The 22,468-nt window shown below is 41.2% G+C and overlaps 1 protein-coding gene across 1 annotated transcript in view; it reads right to left on the bottom strand.

Moving 5' to 3' along the window:
• The window catches only part of BLK (BLK proto-oncogene, Src family tyrosine kinase), a 147,897-nt gene extending 129,879 nt beyond the window's left edge, over positions 1 to 18,018 (bottom strand). Inside the window, exon 1 of the mRNA XM_073673898.1 lies at positions 17,678 to 18,018. The gene's annotated coding sequence lies outside the window, so the exon portion shown is untranslated. The remainder of the gene's footprint in view (positions 1 to 17,677) is intronic.
• Between the last annotated feature and the right edge of the window lie 4,450 nt (positions 18,019 to 22,468).

The following is a 22,468-nucleotide window of genomic DNA, read 5'->3' as shown; positions in this document are numbered from 1 at the left end:
TTTATGAAAAGTTTTATATATATATAATGTTTTATATGTTAATGTTGTTATGAAAATTTGTATGTTTGTGGATGTTTATTCTCTTACAGCCCGAGGACGTGCTGTGATTTACCAGGGGGGAATGTAGCACCCTGAGGATTCGGCTGCTACAGGGGTATTGCACCTCAACCCAGAGGTGTGGTATTCCACTCCCGGGTAAGGATGGAGTGTGGAACTGAGCTCAGTTAGCTGCATACACTACATACATCCCATTTCCGAGGGACAGACCGATGGTACTCCCACTAGGTATATGTGCAGGTACGACAGTGTCTGTTCCTGGCTGGAGTGGGAGGGGGGTGGAACATCCCAGTAGTGTAGGGGCAGATAGGGGGAGCAGTCTGGGTAATGCTAGGAGCTCATTGGGTGCTGGTCACCTGAGCTCACACATAGAGGGAGTATATAAGGTGGGAACCATCTTAGATCAGGGTCAGTCTTCTGTAGAGAGTGAGTGAGTCCTGAGAGAGGTCTAGGAGCGCCTGCAGAGAGAAGAGAGAGAGGAGAAGAGAAAGACCCAGAGGGGGAGAAGAAGGAACCCCAAGAACCCAGAATTAGACCAGAAGGGTGAAGGGTTGGCACGCAAGGGAACCGGATCCCAAATTAGTGGAGGAGAGAAACAACCCTCAGCTAAGAACCGGAGGCTGCGACATTACATTTGGAGCAGCCCCTCACTAAGTCCACTAAGAAGGCACACCAGGTATAGGGTCAGGGAACCCCAAAGAGGTGCACCCACCAAGAGGCCCGAGGGAGCCGGATATAAGTGGACCCCTGGTGAGGAAGGCCAGTAGAAAGGACAGTCAGAAAGGGAGCTCAGGACCACGCTCCAGAATTGCTTGGGGGTTGGCCGAGTCCAGGACCTGGTGGACGCAGCACGGCTCGGGCGGTCACTCAAGGCCAGAGTGACCAACAGAACAGCAGTAAGTAAAAACCCTGAACTGCACAGCCCGACTCTGAGTCTTCTTATCATCCACACTGCACCACCACTACCACCATCCTCTACACCTGACCCCCTGAGGCTATACCCCTCCCGTTGGGGGTTATACTACCCGAAGCTGCACACATACCACCAGCCTCAGCGGACCCTGCTGCAGCGGCGGCCGTATTGACCGCAAATCAACGGGTGGCGTAGTCGACACAAAGAACAACTAATAACATCTGTAAAGACTGCCACACACTGAGCCTACATGTAAAAGATGACAGAATTTTCACTAAAACTTATTTTAAATCAGTGGATACCAATAGCTACATTCATTTTTCCAGTGGACATTATAAAAAATGGCTTACTAATATTCCGCACAATCAATTCCAAAGAATCCGTAGAAACTGTACCACTGAAATAGATTATGACAAACAATCAGAGGTTCTGAAACAGAGATTTATACAGCAGAAATATCCCAAAGATTTGGTATTCAATTCATTCAAACAGGTGAGGGAAAAAAAATAATCAAAGTTCATTACTGAGGGAACCAGCACGAAAAAAGAATGATAATTTTGAGCATGAACTAAAATTCATCACCACATATAATCAACAACATAGGGAAATCAGAGAAATTCTTCAAAAAAATTGGCATATTCTTCAAAATGATCGTTTATTAAATCAGGTCTTACCAAGAAATCCCTCCATAATATTCAGGAGAGCACCTACATTAAGAAATATATTGGCTCCGAGTAAATTACGTAGGCAGGAACCAAATATTGTGGTAGAGGGAAAAAAAGACTTAGTTACTAAATGTGGTAAGAAGAGCTGCATGTGTTGTAAATCCATTATACATTCCACTGATAATTTCACTTCGGTGGCCACTGGTGAAAATTTCAAAATGTCATATCCCATGTCATGTGAAACAGATTATGTGATATACGTTATTGAATGTAGTTGCCCTAAACAATATGTGGGCAGGACGACTCAGGCACTACATAATAGACTCAATTCTCATAGACATAATATAACCACAGGATTCATGAAACATGGGCTGTCCCGACATATGGTCCTGCAACACAAGCAGGATTACAGGGATCTTAAGATCTTACCTATTGAACATGTTTTGCCTGACACCCCTAATAGGGTGCAATGTCTGAATCGTAAAGAAATTTATTGGATGTATAAACTCAACACTTTGAAGCCACAAGGGCTAAATGAAATCACAGAGGTTTTTATATGAGTCTTGAGGTCAGTTATCACATATACCCATTATATACATTTCTAATTCAATTATATATCATATGTCCACCCCACCCCCCTTTTTTATTCCCAATGTATTCTGACACATGGCTCAAACCCCACAATTCCTACAACACAAAATTCGTTATCGTCCTTATTCCTGCCATACATATTATATATATTGATGATAACAGAACAGCAAGATTTCTAGCCTTGTAATTCGCATACCAATTCCTTCCATGCATTTCCCGAGGTCTTCTACACTAACATCTATATACATATGCCACAGCACATAATAAGAATTAAGTATCTCAGCATTCTACAGTCACACAGCCATCTCCTCATTCCCCCACTCTTTCCTACAACCTGCCCCCTTCTATTTACACTGCTACTGATAACATACATAATATACCTTTAGCAGACTAGTACGTCCCACGGAGACTAGTTTGCATTTTCTTCTCTTCCTTTAGTTCCCTGTCCTCTGTCAGTCAGCCGGACAAGGTGTGAGATCCAGCACAGTGATCTGGAAGATCTTATCTTCAATACATTGTAATATACCAATCGTTCAGGAGTTTACACACTTGCGGTCCTCAGTCATCTCTACATGCCCGTCCTCCCTCCTTCCCCCCCTTTCCTCACTTACAAACACCTCATACCTAATACACCAGTAGCAGGCTTGCACCTTCTGCCATTCCTTCAGCTCTTGGTTTTCTGCCTGTCAGCCGACGAGGTGTGAGGTCTGGCAGAGCGGTCTGGACTCTCTGATCTTTCACACATGATACAATATAGCTAGGACTTTGGGATCGCATACACTGCGGTCCTCGATCAACTACAAATGTTTTATCCCATGTGCTTTAATATAAATGTTTCAAAACATTTGGATCATTACATTTCAGAGGTCATTTTAATTATTTGTTCTATGGTTTTCATTTTATCTGCATAAGAGTGTAATTAGTCGACCAATAATTTTATTTAATCTATTTATAAATAATTTCACTGTCTCTCTGTAAACCGTTGGTTGGTCTTGGCGCCAAGAATAACAGCGGGCTTTTCTCTTTTTTTTTTCACCACGTGTAGTTTTATGTATATAAGACCGTTTGATAAATCGGTCTACATCAGCTATGTACCTGAGGAAGTGGACGGGACGTCCATGAAACGCGTAGTAATCGTAGCTTTTAACAATAAACCACAAGATTGTTTAATTATACAATCTCTCGTCATATTTCTTCACTACGGAGGAGCGCGGATTTTTTACCAGCACCTACTTCATCCTACTACAGACTACACACTGAGCTTGACACCCTGGGCACGGACCGGGTCACAGCCACTCGGAGACTACAACCCCCATCTGATCTGGCTCCGGGTATCCCCCTAACAACACTGGCCCAGGGGGCGCGTCAGTCACTCTTGGTTTTTGTTTCTGGTTGCCTGGTCTTCTGCCTGCCCAGACTTTTATGCTTGTCGGTGCTTCAGACGGCAACCTCACTATTGGTGACTGCACCTTCCTGTCTCTTCAGTGGTCAAGTTCTCCACGCCTGCCCTCACGGCTCTATTTCTCTGCCTCTACACTTTCCAAAACTTTTTTCTTTTTTATCACTCTCTACTCTACTATAGCGGCAATTATTTTCCTTTCCTCATGGGCGGGAACAGCTTTCTTTACCTTGGAAAGTCACAGAGATAATCTTTTCTCCATAATTTGGGGTGTGTCTTTGGGATGTGTCTTCTACCTAGTTGTAAGTCACCATTCCACTTGTTCTCTGTAACTGACTCAGAATAGAGGGAAGCTTGTCCTTATATAACCAAGGCACAAGGGTGAGCTGGGCAGAGGGGCATATGCCCCCCAGCCTGGTCCCCAGCAGCTGTTTCAGACCGCCCCCTGCTTTCAAAGACAGGTGCATTGTGCAATTAAGTGCAAGTGCAAGTGCCAGCCCAGGCCATCACAGAATTCAGAGGCACCCGCATTGCAGTGTGCGTGGGCTGCCTCTGCTGAACTCACACCACCAGCACTGCTTCCACCGCTGGAGAGGAGCTTGTGCGCAGGATGGATGAGGCCAGCCTAGTGTGTGGCAATAACTCATAGTAAGCCTCAGATAGAGCGACCACGGACACCAGTGTAAAGCATCCTGCACTGTTTGATCCTCACACCACAGGACATCATACATTATATATCATATATAGGGCCATTCCTTATATGTGAGGTTCTGTAATCAGGTGTGAGCAATCCAGTGCATGTATCATTGTATATCTGTGCACATACTTCAACACATACAGATTAGTATGTCATATACTGTGATACAGACATCGGATGTTACAATATACATTGCTACTAATCTGTATACTGTATGTGGTATACTGTGTGCACAGAGATCAGATGGAATATACAGGATCATTTGCGACTAGTATAATATCTGATGTCTGTAGTCACAGCATAATATATATAAGTATCATATTCTCTTTTATACTGTATGTGCAATACAATGTACACAGACATCAGATGTTATATACAGGATAACTGGTATAATATCTGATGTCACAGTATATCACATACAAGTCATATATTAAAATTGTAAAGTGCTACGGAATATGTTGCGCTATAAAAATAACAATTATTATTATTATTATATTATCCTGTCTCCATTTTTCTAAATGTAACCAGGTCTACTACAAAGAAAGGAGAAAGGCAAGTGCCGAAACGCGCGTCAGGGACCAGGCACACATTTTCCAACTCTGGTATAGTACTTATTTCACTTCACTTATGTTGCTATAGGTACCATAATTTATATCATAATAACACCTATATCTATGAGAACTGTCACTTTTACTACTACAGTTTTACTATTTACTATTATGATCAAATCTTCTCTATAATTTGAGTGTCTAAATAAAATCATTCTCTGTACATTTTATAATTACGCTTCATTTTTCTGTCATACCATGTACTGGGGATGTTTGCCCTTTTGGTCCGACTGTACGTCTAATTTTTTAATCAGACCTAATAAAGATTTATTATTTTACTATATTTTGGTATCTGGTTTCTAACTGCACCTTTTGCTATATGATTTTTCTACATGTTGTGGTGTACTACCCCATTATTAGACCAAAATAATTTTCCTCAGTACAAATATACTCAACCTCATGTATTTCTAATGTACTTCTACAAATTGTTCATTTTGGCTTATCTGTTACATTTATAGATTAAAGGGGTTTTCCAGGCTCTAGACAAATTTATGCAGTTAAACTGATGTGACTGCAGTCGTCATGTGCTATGTGTGTAAGGATATATACAAGTGAGAAGACGCAAACAGTTAAAGAAGTTGTGCACAACTTTAGATTACCCCCCCAAAGCATCCCCCCGGGGCCCCTAAGACTTTTTGTAAATACCTTCCGTTGCAGACAATGCCTGTGAGCGGCGCGATCGGTGGCCACTCACAGGCATCACGTGACCCCGCGCTGATGTCACGACAAGTGAGGCGTGACGCAGCACTGGGTCCCCTCGGTGGCTGCTGGGTTGTGGGTGGGGTTACCCCCCCCGCGTCACACCCAGCATCCACCGCGCACTTTCCCAATGAATGGGGAGAGGCATAACGCGTAGTGGATGCCGGGTGTGATGCGGGGGGTAACCCTGCCCACAGCCTGGCATCCACCGTGGTGAAACCAGGAAGAAAAAAAACCCCGACTGCTGCCAGCACTTGTCATGACATCAGCGGATGTCAGAGCCGGCTGCAGCTGGAGGTCATGTGATAGCGCCGCTCACAGGCATTATCTGCAACAGAAGGTATTTGCAAAAAGTCTTAGGGGCCCCGGGGGGATACATTGGGGGGGAATCTAAAGTAGTGAACAACCCCTTTAAGGACTAACAGAGTGTCTGCAAGTGAGCACTGCCATCTGCTGGTCAAAGACGATAGAGAAAGTGAAAGCAGAGAGCATTGTATTAGCAGGAACTCAAGAGTGAAGTCCATGTTCCCTTGGAGAAAAGATTGGAGAATACACCAGGTCAGGTGATAACTGTGGCGCAGTTAGTAATTATAAAAGGCTCAGGAGGGCAGTGAAGGGGAGGAGTTGACGCCCGAACCTGTAGCAGGATGGACATGCAGTGCAGTGAGCTGGCTTATAATCGCCATTACGAGAGACCAGATCCAACTAAAGAAATTGAGAGACCAGATCCGAGTAAAAGAGTCAAGAGGACAGATCAGAGTAAATGAGTAGAGAGACCAGATCAAAGTAAAGGAGTCAAAAGATCAGATCTGAATAAAGGAGTCAAGAGGCCAGATCTGAGTAAAGGGGTTGAAAGACCAGATCTGAGTAAAGACCCGAGAGAGACCAGATCTGAGTAAAGGAATCGAAAGACCAGATCCGAGTATAGGAGTCAAAAGACGAGATCCGAGTAAAGACCCAAGAGAGACCAGATCTGAGTAAAGGAGTCGAGAGGCCAGATCCGAGTAAAGGAGTCGAAAGACCAGATCCAAGTAAAGGAGTCGAAAGACCAGATCTGAGTAAAGACCCAAGAGAGACCAGATCCGAGTAAAGGAATCGAAAGATCAGATCCGAGTAAAGGAGTCGAAAGACCAGATCCGAGTACAGGAGTCGAAAGACAAGAGCCGAGTAAAGGAGTTGAAAGACCAGATCCGAATAAAGACCTGAGAGAGACCAGATCCGAGTAAAGCAGCCAAGGGAGACCCGACCCGAGTAAAGACCCGAGAGAGACCAGAGCCAAACGAGTAGAATCAGAGAGAGAGAGAGGACAAGGATGTTTTGTGTTGCCTTGAGAGTAATGACGGTGACAGTCCCGGTAGTGACAGTGATGCTCTTTTGGCTAAGGTATTAGGACTAAGACATCACTGATGATAATAATTATTTATTAGTGATAATAGAACAATAGAGTGTAAATAGCATTGTGTCATTATCCTGTTAATCTGAATTACTGTATTCTTGTAACATAACATGTTTCATCCCCACCATTTGCACTATCCCCTGATATTGTGCCAGAAGCCCCCCTATGATTGTGTTAATCGAATAAACAGTTGTTGGTTAAGAAGTGCCACTGTCTCCTTACTGTCTACATGTGCACACTGTCACGATTCCCCTCTATTCCCAGCGTAGTGACTGCATTTACATAGTTGCGATTATGTGCCGACTAGAGTCTCAGCACACTGAGAGAAGCGGATGAGATGTAGTCGGCATTGGACCACCACTATCCCATCATTACACCCTGATTCATCCCTTTATAAAGCAGCCAGAGGTAAACATACAACAAGGATGGGCCGCTCCTCATGGGCCATTGCTGAGTGCTCCCCCCCCCAGGCCAAAATTTGCCAGCCCCTAGCATGGCCAGACACTCTCCACCTGGTCTCACTGCGGAAAACAACCTACTCTTAACTCCTAGGGGTTTGTGCACACTGAGTTTTTTTAGAGGAAATAAAAACAACAAACTTTCAGTTGGACACTGCTTCAGGAAAATGCTCCTTTTGGGAGAGGTTTTTCTTTTTCTTAAGTGATTTTGAAGCATTACGGGAACATTTTTTATTTTTTTTGCTGGAGTCTTTTGCAGCCTTTTGATTGGACAGTGATTAGTTTTGAGCAGGTTACATCAGGAGACGCTTCAAAGAAGTGACCGGGATCTTTTTTCTTTTTTTTTTTTTTTTTACGCCAGGAGCTTTTTAAAACCTGATACGAAAAAAAGCATTCAAAACACCGAACATATGAACATCAAAGAGATCGAACAATAAAAACCAATAGGAAGAGACTTTTGTAGACTTTTAAGTGATTTTTGAAGTTGTGTCAGAGTGGAACTGCTCCAGAAGACTCCTTAAAAACCCTGGGTGCACATACTGCAACAGGGCTGCTAGGGTGTGGCATGACTAAGTAACTTTTCCCAAGTAATTTTTCCTTTAAGTACTGTTGCCACCTAAACCTTAATGTTAGATGCTGCCAAGTGTTGCCGGCATTGGGACATAGGTAGGAAGCATTGGTGTATGTGAACACATTCAGTATTTGCTGCAGGGGTGTTGGCAGGAAAATCAAAGTGTAAAATTTGCGCCTTTTTGACGTATTGTTTCCCAATGGGTGAAAAACACGGCAAAAACGCTGAAATAATTGCCATTCTGTGGATATGAAACTGTTTGAAATCTGCAAGGAAAAAAAGCAACTTGTGCATGAAATTTCAGAAATCTCACTTTGCTGGTACTGTAAAATGCTGCATTTTCTGCAGCAAAAATGCAACGTGTGAATATACTTTTGCACTTTAGGTATGCACTATAATCTTTTTTATATATTACTATCCCAAGAAAATAAGTCCAAATAAAAGATCTAAAAATAAATCACATTGTTAGCATTTATTTTTGATAAAATTACATTGTTTTAAATGGGTTTCTAATAGATAAGGTTATTCAGCTGACATCCAAACTGCAACAACCAAGATCAGTGTTATATTCAATATAAGCTGTTTAACCAGTTGCAGACTGTCCATAGACTTTATACCTCTGGGCGGTCCACACTTTACTCTGTACTGACATTCTAAAACGTCAATGCAGAGTAAGCCGCTGTCAGAAGATAATGCAGCTGCGGAAGCGGGGAGCCGAATGTCAGACATAGCTGGACTCCACATAGAGAAGACAGAAATGGTTTATTACTGTCACTGCCTTCCTGATAACTGTATACACAGCGCTCAACAAGCGCTGTATATACAATATAGGAAGTGCTGTCAACGCTTCCTCATTTGATCATTGGGTGTAGGGAGGGAGCAGGAGCTGCTGGGTCTTACGAAATCCAGGCAGCTCTGTTATGCAGGAAGGAGGCTGAAATTCCTCTGTAACTGGTGCTAAGGTACCAATCCCAGTTACAGGGGAAAGCAATAATGAAAATAATGTATTAATATGTTAAAATGCCCCCCTTAAAGGGAAGTTAAGGAATGAGGGGGCAGAGTGTTTGAAATAAATGAAAAATAAAAAAGCAATAAATAAATAAATAAAACAAAACAAAAAAAATAAGAATCGTTGTTTCTAGCCCCATCCCAGTAAAAAAAAAAGTAAAATATAGAAAAATTATTTCTCTGGAAAGGGAAACACAATATAAAATGAAATTGTTTCTTAGCAAGCCTTTGTGGTCATAAAAGAATATGGACAATGAACACGTGTTTCCTATTTCTTTTACATTTTTCCCCAATAGTAGCAAAAAAGCAATATAATAATAATAAAATAATAATGAAACACAATGTATCGCAAAAAAAAAGAGGCAAAAATTATCTGAATTTCTGCTTTTTTTTTGTTTTTACGAGTAAATATCTGTCCTGGTGACATCATGATTATGCAGGTTTCTTTAATACAAGACAACTGTAATGAAGTCTGTAGCGGCGTGTGATCACTATGTGACCACAATATCATTTTATTCTCAAGAATTGAAAAATAAAAAGTCCATTTCAGTATCCATGAGCAGCGTAGGGCGGCGTAGGAAATCTTTTACCTCCAGTGAAGGAAACGACTTATAAATTAACCCACCCGAATCAGGGAACATTAACCCATCACCGCCGGGTCCAATTTTCCATTTACAATTTTGTTTTTTCCTTCCTTCTTTTCGAGAGTCATAACTTTTTTCTTTTTCTGTTGACATGTTTTTTTGCGGCACGAGTTGTAGTTTTTAATGATAACATTCATTTTTACAATTGAATGTACTAAAAAGTGGCAAAAATATTTAATTGCGGTAAATCGGCGAAAAAAATGCAAAACTGCTATTGTTTTTGGGGTTTTCAGTGGCAAAAAAATGCTGAAATTTGTAAAAAAATAAAAATAAAAAATAAAAAATTTGGTTCGTGTTGCTGTTTTCTGAGACCCGTCCTTTTTTCCATTCTTTCATTTTGTCATCAAACGAGTTGTGCGAGGTCTTGTTTCTTGCTTCGTGAGCTGTAAGGGGTTATTTTTATATAATTTAGGAACATACATGACGTCTTTACCGCTTTTATTGCAGTTTTTGACAGAGATGCGGTGACGGAAAAAAATGGTGTTTAGATTTTTTCTTTACGGTGGTTACTGTACGACTTGAATCAATGACACTTAATATGTTTCTTTTTGCTTTTATTTTTAAAGGGGAAGACGAGTCGTGATTCAAGTTTGTACATTTTTTTTTATTATTTTAATATATATATATTTTTGCATTCACTTTATTATTTAGTTTCCATAGGGAACTTGAACCTGTGATCGTCTGATAGCTACTTCACATTTTTGAGGTATTTATCAAAAAATCTCGGTCTGTTGCTTGGCTTCACAGGAGGACTAAGATGGCAGGGATGGGGCCCTCAACCATCACAAATTCAAATAAATCATTTATGGGAAAATTGTTCTTATTTTGGGAAAAGTTTGTTACTGCAAGAAACTTCCATAAATAATCCATATAACAATGCCATATAATGTTCAAATAACAGTGCCCTCCAGTGTCTCCATGATACTTCCATAAAGCACACATATAACAGTGCCTCATGGTGCCAAATAAAGTGCCTTCCACTATACTTCCATAATGCACCTGTGTAACAATGCCATACAGTTCCCAAATATCAATATTCTCAGTGCTTCCACTATACTTCCATAATGCACCCAAATAACAGTGCTCTCCGCTAGATTTCCATAATGCACCCTTGTAACAATGCCATATAGTGACCAAGTAACAGTGCTATCTAGTGCTCCGGCTAGACTTCAACAAAACATCCAATAGCAGAGCCACATACAGGTGCATCTCACAAAATTAGAATATCATCAAAAAGTGAATTTATTTCAGTTCTTCAATACAAAAAGTGAAACTCATATATTATACAGAGTCATTACACGCAGAGGGATCTATTATATAGAGTCATTACACACAGAGGGATCTATTATATAGAGTCATTACACACAGAGTGATCTATTATATAGAGTCATTACACACAGAGGGATCTATTATATAGAGTCATTACACACAGAGGGATCTATTATATAGAGTCATTACACACAGAGGGATCTATTATATAGAGTCATTACACACAGAGTGATCTATTATATAGAGTCATTACACACAGAGGGATCTATTATATAGAGTCATTACACACAGAGGGATCTATTATATAGAGTCATTACACACAGAGGGATCTATTATATAGAGTCATTACACACAGAGGGATCTATTATATAGAGTCATTACACACAGAGGGATCTATTATATAGAGTCATTACACACAGAGGGATCTATTATATAGAGACATTACACACAGAGGGATCTATTATATAGAGACATTACACACAGAGGGATCTATTATATAGAGTCATTACACACAGAGGGGTCTATTATATAGAGTCATTACACACAGAGGGATCTATTATATAGAGTCATTACACACAGAGGGATCTATTATATAGAGTCATTACACACAGAGAGATCTATTATATAGAGTCATTACACACAGAGGGATCTATTATATAGAGTCATTACACACAGAGGGATCTATTATATAGAGTCATTACACACAGAGGGATCTATTATATAGAGTCATTACACACAGAGGGGTCTATTATATAGAGTCATTACACACAGAGGGATCTATTATATAGGGTCATTACACACAGAGGGATCTATTATATAGAGTCATTACACACAGGGGGATCTATTATATAGAGTCATTACACACAGAGGGATCTATTATATAGAATCATTACACACAGAGGGATCTATTATATAGAGTCATTACACACAGGGGGATCTATTATATAGAGTCATTACACACAGGGATCTATTATATAGAGTCATTACACACAGAGCGATCTATTATATAGAGTCATTACACACAGAGTGATCTATTATATAGAGTCATTACACACAGAGTGATCTATTATATAGAGTCATTACACACAGAGGGATCTATTATATAGAGTCATTATACACAGAGGGATCTATTATATAGAGTCATTACACACAGAGCGATCTATTATATAGAGTCATTACACACAGAGGGATCTATTATATAGAGTCATTACACACAGAGGGATCTATTATATAGAATCATTACACACAGAGGGATCTATTATATAGAGTCATTACACACAGGGGGATCTATTATATAGAGTCATTACACACAGGGATCTATTATATAGAGTCATTACACACAGAGCGATCTATTATATAGAGTCATTACACACAGAGCGATCTATTATATAGAGTCATTACACACAGAGTGATCTATTATATAGAGTCATTACACACAGAGGGATCTATTATATAGAGTCATTACACACAGAGGGATCTATTATATAGAGTCATTACACACAGAGGGATCTATTATATAGAGTCATTACACACAGAGGGATCTATTATATAGAGTCATTACACACAGAGGGATCTATTATATAGAGTCATTACACGCAGAGGGATCTATTATATAGAGTCATTACACACAGAGGGATCTATTTCAAGTGTTTATTTCTGTTAATGTTGATGATTATGGCTTACAGCCAATGAAAACACAACAGTCATTATCTCAGTAAATTAGAATACTTTATAACAGCTTGAAAAATATTTTTAAAATCGGAAATGTCTGTTCAGTAAATGCCCTCAATACTTGGTCGGCTCCTTGTGCATCAATTACTGCATCAATGCGGCAATGTGGCATGGAGGGATCACCCTGTGGCACTGCTGAGGGGTTATGGAAGCCCAGGTGGCTTTGATAGCAGCCTTCAGCTTGTCTGCATTGTGGGGTCTGGGGTCTCATCTTCCTCTTGACAATACCCCATAGATTCTCTATAATAGATTCTCTATGGGGTTAAGGTCAGGCGAGTTTGCTGCCAATCAAGCACAGTGATACTGCTGTGTGTAAACCAGGTATTGGTACTTTTGGACGTGTGGACAGGGGCCAAGTCCTGCTGGAGAATGACATTTCCATCTCCATAAAGCTTGTCAGCAGAGGGAAGCATGAAGTGCTGTAAAATGTCCTGGTAGACGGCTGCGCTGACTTTGGTCTTGATAACACACAGTGGACCTCCACCAGCAGATGACATGGCCCTCCAAATCATCACTGATTGTGGAGACTTCACACTAGACCTCCAGCAGCTTGGATTGTGGTCTCTCCACTCTTCCTCCAGACTCGGGGACCTTGTGGAGTGTGTCAATGTCTGCCTTCTGGACATCTGTCAAGTCAGCAGTCTTCCCCATAATTGTGGAGTCTACTGAAACAGACTAAGGAACCTTTTTAAACTCATCGGAAGCCTTTGCAGATGTTTTTTGTTAATTATTCTAATTTACTGAGATAATGACTTTTGTGTTTTCATTGGCTGTAAGCCATAATCATCAACAGTAACAGAAATAAACACATGAAATAGATCCCTCTGTGTGTAATGACTCTATATAATAGATCCCTCTGTGTGTAATGACTCTATATAATATACGAGTTTCACTTTTTGGATTGAAGAAGTGAAATAAATTAACTTTTTGATGATATTCTAATTTTGTGAGATGCACCTGTGTATATATATATATAATTCTCTGCTGTATCTGTGCATCATGAATGGGTGTATGTGTTAAAGGGGCCCACTGAGACTCTTTGGCAGGGGGCCCACGAAAACCTGGAGCCGGCCCTGATTATTACATTGAGTCCATCTGTGTGTAATTTCTTCTAAGTATATCTACAGCTGTTCTATGAAGGCCTCAGAGGTTTGTGTGAGAACATTAGGGATCAAACAGCATCATGAAAACCAAGGAACACACGAGACAGGTCAGGGCTAAAGTTGTGCAGAAGAGTAAAGCAGGGTTAGGTTATAAAAAAAATAGCCCAAACTCTGAACATCTCACGGAGCACTGTTAAATTTATCCATGGAAGTATTCAGGGGGCTGAATACAAATGCACGTCACAATTTTCAGATTTATATTTTTATCAATTTGTATACTGCACGTACTGACAAATGTGTATAGGCGCTTGAGACACATATATGGCTGCGACTTCAATGTAGTTCCTGCACCTGTCATATATATGATATAACAGTTTTTTTCTTATGTGCGAAGGATTTATTTAGCGTTGAGACTTTATTATTATAATTATCTTCATCTTCATTTGTGCATTTGTACTTATGGTAACTATGTGGCCTTCTGAAACCACTAATATTGACTTGATCATATATCGACCAATAATCATGATTTTAATAAATTAAAAATATTTTTTTATTTTTCTATAGCCTGAGGACTCCAATTCCTCTCCTTTTTATATGACATTCCGAGTTGCTATGTTACAACATACTAGTATTATCTTACGGACTTGCAAATCTGGAAGTATATAAGGTTGTGTGTGACAGCTCAGCTGTGAAGAAGATAGTACCACCAGTTACCATCTGTTATCCATAGCCATGTATGTTGAGGTCACTTTTTCAGTAGTAAGGCTTTGAGATTATTAAGAATTTTGAGGAAAATAGATGTCATTGTGATAAAAGTTAGTTACTCCACGATACTTCTATAAAGCACCCATATAACAATGACATATAGTGCTCAATTAACACTACTCTCCAAAGCCTTCATTATAATTCCATCCAACATCGATATAACAGTGCCACTCATTGCCCAAATAACTGTGCTCTCCAATGGCTGTGTGTGCCTTAAAGGGCATCTGTCAGTAGGATCAACCCTCCTATGCCGTCTATATGGACATGTAGGTCACAGAAAGCTGAATAAAATGACACCTTGATATCTGTGATCCGATGTCTTATTCTGGAGAAATTCACGTTTTCCTTTATATGCAAATGAGCTGAAAAGATCTCTGTGCCTTTAGATTACTCTGCCTCCAGAGATGTTTTCAGCTCATTTGCATATAAGAAAACAGTGAATTTCTTGAGAACCATTCATCAGATCGCAGATATCAAGGTATCATTTGATTCAGCTTTTCATGCCCATACAGACAATTTAGAATGGTTGATCCTACTGACAAATGCCCTATAAAGAGCTTGAATACACCTCAGAGCCTCATACATGTCTTTACTTTGCAGTTGGAGGCTTTACAGTACTTTCGATATGCAGCTAATCAAATTTTTGGGAAAAATTCAGTGAAGCTAGAAAATTCAAATTTCAAAAAAATTCATCTCATCTCTAGTGGCATCGCATAAACTTCTCCCTCTATTTGAGATGAAAAACCAAGTAAATATGGCCGTGCACATGTCTATTTGGAAAATGAACCTCAGAATCAACTTTGATGGGATCAAGGAACCCCAAACTGGTCGAGAAGCTCTTTCATTTACCCCAAGAGTCTTTGATTTGTAGATAAGCGCTGCCCAAAGCAACAGACATGCATTAGAAAATACAATTAGTTGGAACTTCCCTTTGAAAAATATTGAAACATTGCATATAGTTTGTTCCAAATTCTATAGAAAAATATAAAAACAAGCATCCAAAATAAAATAAAAAAACCCAACCAAATATAGTAGGCTTCACGGACCAATTAAGTCCTACAATAAGGAATCAGATGACGACCCCAAATACCGCATTTTGTATTCTACAATTTGATAATCCACTTATTATTGGGGATGTGGTTGTGTCCATAATTAACCAATCATATTTAAACTCATGTTACATAGTAGTCAGTAGACAGCTGCCATTGTTTACACTGATTCTGATTAAGCCCATCTGGTCTGTAAACAGCTGACAACACAGCAAAGGGATCTCATTGTTGAAAGTTGTCAGTCAGGTGAAGGATACCACATTTTTTCCAAGGTATTAGATAAATCAGTGTGAAGAAGTGGCTTAAACTTGGCACAACAGTGACATTACCTAGAACTGGACGTCCCTTAAAAATTGCTGAAAATGGCAGAAGAAAATTGGTTTGAGAGGCTGCTAAGAGGCCGACACCAACATTAAAGTCACTGCAGGAATTTCTGGCAAGTTCTGGTTGTGTACTGCATGTGACAACAAGCCTCTGTATTCTTCATATGTCTAGCCTGTGGGGTAAGGTGTGAAGACAATAAAAAAACACCATAGCCCGGCAATATTTTGCCAAAACCTACATGTAGTCTGTGAAAAGCAAATGGGAATCGTATTATGTCCTTATGAGACCAAGGGTGAACTTTTTGACCATATTTCCAAAAGGTAGGTTTGGTGCAAATCTAACACTGCGCATTACCAAAAGATCACCATCCCCACAGTGAGGCATGGTGGAGGTAGCAATATGGTTTGGGGCTGTTTTTTGGCAGCTGGAACTGGGGCTTTAGGCTAGGTGAATTATGAACAGTTACAAATATCAGTCAATCTTACAACAAAACCTCAGGTCTCTGATCCTAAGTGGCCTCCAAATCACCAAAAGAATGGCTTCTCCAGAAGAAGAACAGAGTTCTGAAATGGCCCAACCAGTGCCCAGACCTGAATCCAAGTGGGTGACCTGGCGAGGGCGCTGTACACAGGAGATCTAACAGATGGGTAGTTACTGCGAGGAAGAGTGGGGCAAATATCGCCAATTCTAGATGTGCCATGCTGATAGACTCTGACCCAAAAAGATTGAATACTGTCAGAACTTCAAAGGGGACTTCAAAAAAGTATTAGTATAAGGGCGTGCAGATTTATGCAATCACATTATTTTGGTTCTTTTCTTTTTCCACCCGAGATTTCAGTTTGTTTCTCAATGGATTTTTACAGATTATGGGCGACATTAAAAGGGGAAAAAAGTTCTGAAATGAGTCTTCTTGGCAAGAATTTTCTTACATGACAGAAACTTGTCATTTTAACAGGGGTGCGAGTTCTATGTCCACCGAACTATTCCTAATAATTTTATACAAAAATACTACTACTAACAATGAGAAAATATAAAAATATTAAGAGCAACAATAAAAATATGATTTGAATAATATTATAGTAATATAATAGCAAACATAACAACAGCAAAAAAAAAATAAAATAAATAATTATAATATAACACTACTACTAAGTTAATAATATCATAGAAAAAAACTGCCATACTTACCAGTACTTGGTCTGGTCTATATTGGGAAATATTGCATTTATTTTTCTATGTTTTTTTTATTCATGTATCTTTGCTGTAATATTATTATTATTATTATTATTATTATTATTATTATTTAATAATAAAAATAAAAAAGGAATGATTTATATAATAATAATAATAATAATAAAGAATAATGTGTATTAATATTAGAATCAATAAAAAATAATAATTTGCATTAATATTAAGAACAGAAAAAAAAAGATCTAAAACATAAGATCAAGCTACTGACTCCCTTACAATCTCCCTTCTGAGAACATTTGCCCCACCTGCCCATTTTCTATAAATGACTTTGGTCATTTCCGCACTGTTTTTACCTATATCTTTTTTTTACTTTTTTTTTCTTTTTTTACAATTTTTTGCAATCTTTTATGCATTTTTCACATGGCTCCCACATTTAGTTAATGGATCTGCTTGGTGGACCCTTTATGCAGCCCCATAGTTTTTGCTGTTGCAGCGACTTTACGTCCTATAAACAGCCTTATATATTGTGCATTGCTTACCTCTATGGTCAGTTTAATAAGTTCATAGAAGTCATAAAGTCCATAGAAAACTCCACTCCTGTAGAAGAAGCTGCTGTATTATCCGCGGCGGTCCAGCACCGTGCACTGGTGTGTAGCTTGTGATCTGTCAGTTACTCTACGACACGACCCCTGTTTCCTGCCAGCTCTGTTGTGATAAAGTTGTTTGCTGGTGACGTTCACATACACCAAAAATAGCCCCCAAGGGTGTCACTGGCTATCTCCGCTCCCACTTTATTATACTGCGATCAGTTGCAGAAGGTATATTATTTTTCTCTCCCTTGTAACTGTACATAATAAACCAAAGAGGAAACATCTGACGGCGGCAATGTATCAGTTCACCAGACGGCAAAATATTATTTTAGCGAATAACGAAAGGTCTACAGGTTTCATATCTAGAATTTTATTTTTGTACTTCCACTTCAATGTGAATCAGTCCACAAATTTTGCACAACATGTACCCATGGATTTTTGTTTTAAAGTGATTAGGTTATATTAATTATCAACTAGAGTCGATTTTACATATAATATAAAACCACTATATACATACTTTACATTACTGATCCTGAGTTACATCCTGTAGATCTTTTATTATAAAAATGAAAAACATAACAATAATAATAACAGAAAAATAACAAAATTAATAACCAGAAAATAAACAATGTAATGAACTGGTCTAGCCGCTCCCTCTCTCCTCACACACATATTATACATATATACACAATAACAACTAATCATATTACAGACTTCTGGTTCGGTTACCAAAGAAAATAATAACCACAAACAATAAATAAAATAAACAATAGCTGACAAATATATACAAACTTTTTATTTGTTTTAATATAAAATAAATACTAACTTTACAAATATATACAAGACTAAACAAAACACCCCACACTCAAGCCCACCATTCCCAACCCCGGCACTGACCTGAGAGCTGGTCCTGCGTCTCATGCCTCAGTCCATGTCCAACGTCCATAGGTCAGATCAGGCAGTGCAAGTTTTTCACCCAAATACCCAGTGTCCCAAAGCCCCACAAGATGAACCCACCTCCTCTCTTTTCCCACCACCCAACCTAACACCTACACCCAAACCCATATATACAATATATACAGAAACAAACAATACAATAACATAACAATACAATAACCACAACTAACAAAGCCCAAGTTTGGCGCCTGCAGCCCTACATCACTGTCTACTACTCAAAACAAAACAAAAATCTATGGTGTCAGCAGCAGCCCACCACCAGGATAGGAGATGACCAGACTAGGGCACACTTAAAGAAAAGCCCCTCCAGAGGAGAGCGGCCCTTCATGTACCCAGTCTCTCATACTCCAGAGAACGCACCTTCACCAGGTCACCGAGTATGGTCCTAAACACATTGTCCACTGGGAGGATTTTCCGTTGCGTCGATACTAAGCACCGTGCGTTCCACGTGTGATACCTAACCACTGCGCTAACTAGAAATAAGGTGCAGCAGTCCCGACCACCCAGGTCTGTGAATGCTCCATAGGCCCATTCCGCATAAGAGAGACCAGCCAGCCGGGGCCAGCCAATGGAGGCGCCCACCCTGTTGTACACCTCTGTGTTAAAGGGACAACGAAGCAGGAAGTGGTCCATGCTTTCCAGCATGGTACCACAATGCTCCCGAGGACAGTTCCTGTCCTCAGAGCTCCTACACTTCATATTGTCCTTCACACACAGTTTCCCATGGAAGCAGCACCAAGCCAAGTCCCAAAACTTCGAGGGCATCCTGATAGAATTCAAAAGATGCCGGCCCATCCCAAGATCCTGACTTGGGCAATCACTGAGTGCCAGAGGCCTCTGAATTATCTTCAGAACCACGGTAGCGTAAGCCGGTAGATATCCATGCGGTGTGCGTAGATCCTTCACTTGCCCTCCTGTCTCCCATTCTTGGAAGAAAGGCTGAAACCATCCCCTACAGGAGAATACCCACCGAGGAGCCCTCTCTTTCCAGAGGTTTGCAATATTGATCTTAATGAAGGTATTCACAAGGAATACCACAGGGTTGACCACACCCAACCCTCCTAGTCTCCTCGTACGGTAAGTAACCTCCCTCTTGACCAGGTTCAGTCTATTCCCTCATAACAGTTGGAAGAACAAACTGTAGATCCGAGTCCAGAGAGGCTCCGGCAAGATGCACGCACTGCCCAGATAGATCAGCAAAGGGAGCAGGTAAGTTTTGATCAGGTTTACCCTTTCCCTTCGGGTCAAAGACCAACCCATCCATTGGTTCACCTTCTGAGTGGCGATCTCTAGCCTGCTGTCCCAATTTTGTTTGGGGTAATCCCCCTGGACAAATTCGATGCCAAGAACTTTTGCAGAGACTTTGGGTCCTGGAAGTGTGTCTGGGAGATCAAAACCAGGATCTCCTTCTCCCAGCCAGAGACTCTCACACTTATCCCAGTTGATCTTAGACCCGGATGCCTCCGAGTAGTGATTTACCTCTAACATCAGCCATTCTGCCTCCCCATCAGAGGAAACAAAAATGGTGACGTCATCGGCATATGCCACCACTCTCAGAGTGGCTTCCGGTGCTGCTGCGTCCATCCCGAACCCAGCCAACGGTCCACGCTCCACCCTCCTAATAAGTGGGTCAATTGCAAACACGTACAGCAGCGGGCTCAAGGGACAACCCTGGCGAACACTACATCCAACCTCAAAAGAGCTGCCAATTCAACTGTTCACAAGCAGGAAACTCTCTGCCCCAGCGTACCAGGTCTTAAGCCAATCAACAAACTCCCCCGGCAGGCCATACCTCAGAAGGACAGACCAGAGGTACTCATGATTAACCTGATCAAACGCTTTTGCCTGGTCCAATGACAGCATGTACCCCTTCCAGTGGCCAGCCCTACCCTGCTCCACCGCCTCTCAGACACAGAGTACAGCACTAATTGTACTGCGGCCCAGAACAAAGCAATGCTGGGCTCCCGAAAGGAGTCAGGGCACAAATTTCACCAGCCGATTAAACAGCACCTTTGCCAAAAACTTCTTGTCTGCATTGAGCAACGCTATGGGATGCCAATTCTCAATGCAAGATGGGCCCTTACCCTTTGACAAGATGATCAGGGCAGACCTCCTCATTAACTTTGGCAGAGTGCCCGAGGAAAGACACTCACTGAATACCTCAGTCAATAGGGGAACCAAGGCATCCTTAAAGGTCTTATAGAATTCAGATTTTAAGCCATCTGGACCGGGAGATTTCTTTAGGGCAAGCCCTTCAATCGCCAACTTAATTTCCTCTTCCCTGATCATCTCTGTCAAAACGCCAAGCGAGGGGTCTACCCCTGGTTCGGGGACGGCTTCAGCCAGAAAAGCCGACATCTCATCCCAATCCAGATCCCTCTTCCCCAAGAGGTGCAAGTAGAAGGATCTGGCGATCTCCAGGATCCCTGATCTGGATTTTTTCAGGGACCCCGCAGTGTCAACCAGTCCTGTAACAACTTTACTATTCACTGACATCTTGCAGTTTCTGTAAGGGTCGGACGAGCGATACTTCCCATAATCCCTCTCAAAAACCAAAGATGCGTGTCTATCATACTGACACCTCATTAGCAAAGATTTCACTCTGGAGATCTCCTCGCGGCTACCTCCAGGTGAGACAAGATGCTCGAGTTTCCTCCTCAGGCCTTGATACAGGCGGTACCTGTCCAGGCTCCTGAGGCTCGAGAGCTGGCGGAAGAATCTCGCCACCCTTTTCTTGAACATCTCCCACCACTCTGACTTACTACTACAAAGATCCAGTAAGGGTACCTGTCTCTGAAAAAAATCCTCAAAGGACTGTCTTATCTCCGCTTCTTCCAAGAGAGACGAATTAAGCCTCCAAAAGCCTCTTCCCATCTGGGGGGTCTCTGTAACATTGAGAGAAAACAAAATCAAACAGTGATCGGAGAACTCCACCTCAACAACAGATACTGCTGAAGAGACGGCTTCCTCCTTTAAATAAAACCTGTCTATCCTGGACCTACAGTTACCTCTATGATAGGTGAACCCCTCGTGGCCTGCGGTGTGCTGGATGTGGACATCCACCAGGCGAGCCTCACTAGCTATACTATTAAGGGCGACGCTATCATAAGTCAGCTTGTCTCTGGAACCTCCTCTATCCCGGGGCCTCGTGACAGTGTTAAAGTCCCCTCCAAAAATTACCTGCCGACTCGTAAAAAGGTAGGGCTTGATCCTCATAAAGAGACACTTCGGGTCCCACATAGATTGGGGACCATACATGTTAATGAGCCGGAGCTCTTGTCCCTTCATGAGGACATCTAATAGCAGGCACCTCCCCATTTCAATAACCCGTTGGTATTCTACCGGTGCGGTAAAAAGGACCGCCACTCCGCTATACGGCTCGGCCACAAGAGACCAATAGGAGGGCCCGAGTCTCCACTCCCTTTTAGCGATAAACACCTCTGCCATATTTGGCAGCCTGGTCTCTTGCAAAAAGAAAATATCAGCTTCAACCCGGCTGAGAAAATCAAAGGGCGCAAATCTAGCCATATTTGACTTAATGCTGGCGACATTAATGGACGCAAGTGTCAACGGAGTGGGTACCGCCATCCTTGGTGATGGAGTTGGGTGGCTTTCTTCTTCCCACTCCCCTTATCCTCTGCCTCAGACGAGGAATCCTTCCCCCTCTTTAATGACACAGAGGTGTCCATTCCCACATTTTTCTTTTTTTTTTCGTCCTCGTCTCCGGACTCTGGGCCAGTCCCTCCCCCCAAGGACCTTGCATTCCCAGGAGAAGGAAACTCG

The sequence above is a fragment of the Phyllobates terribilis genome, unplaced genomic scaffold (assembly GCF_046119375.1).
Source record: "Phyllobates terribilis strain yellow unplaced genomic scaffold, ASM4611937v1 Scaffold_3__8_contigs__length_932513732, whole genome shotgun sequence".
NCBI lineage: Eukaryota > Metazoa > Chordata > Amphibia > Anura > Dendrobatidae > Phyllobates > Phyllobates terribilis.
The sequence above is the reverse complement of the archived record's forward strand: the minus strand, read 5'-3'. Positions and strand labels throughout refer to the sequence as shown.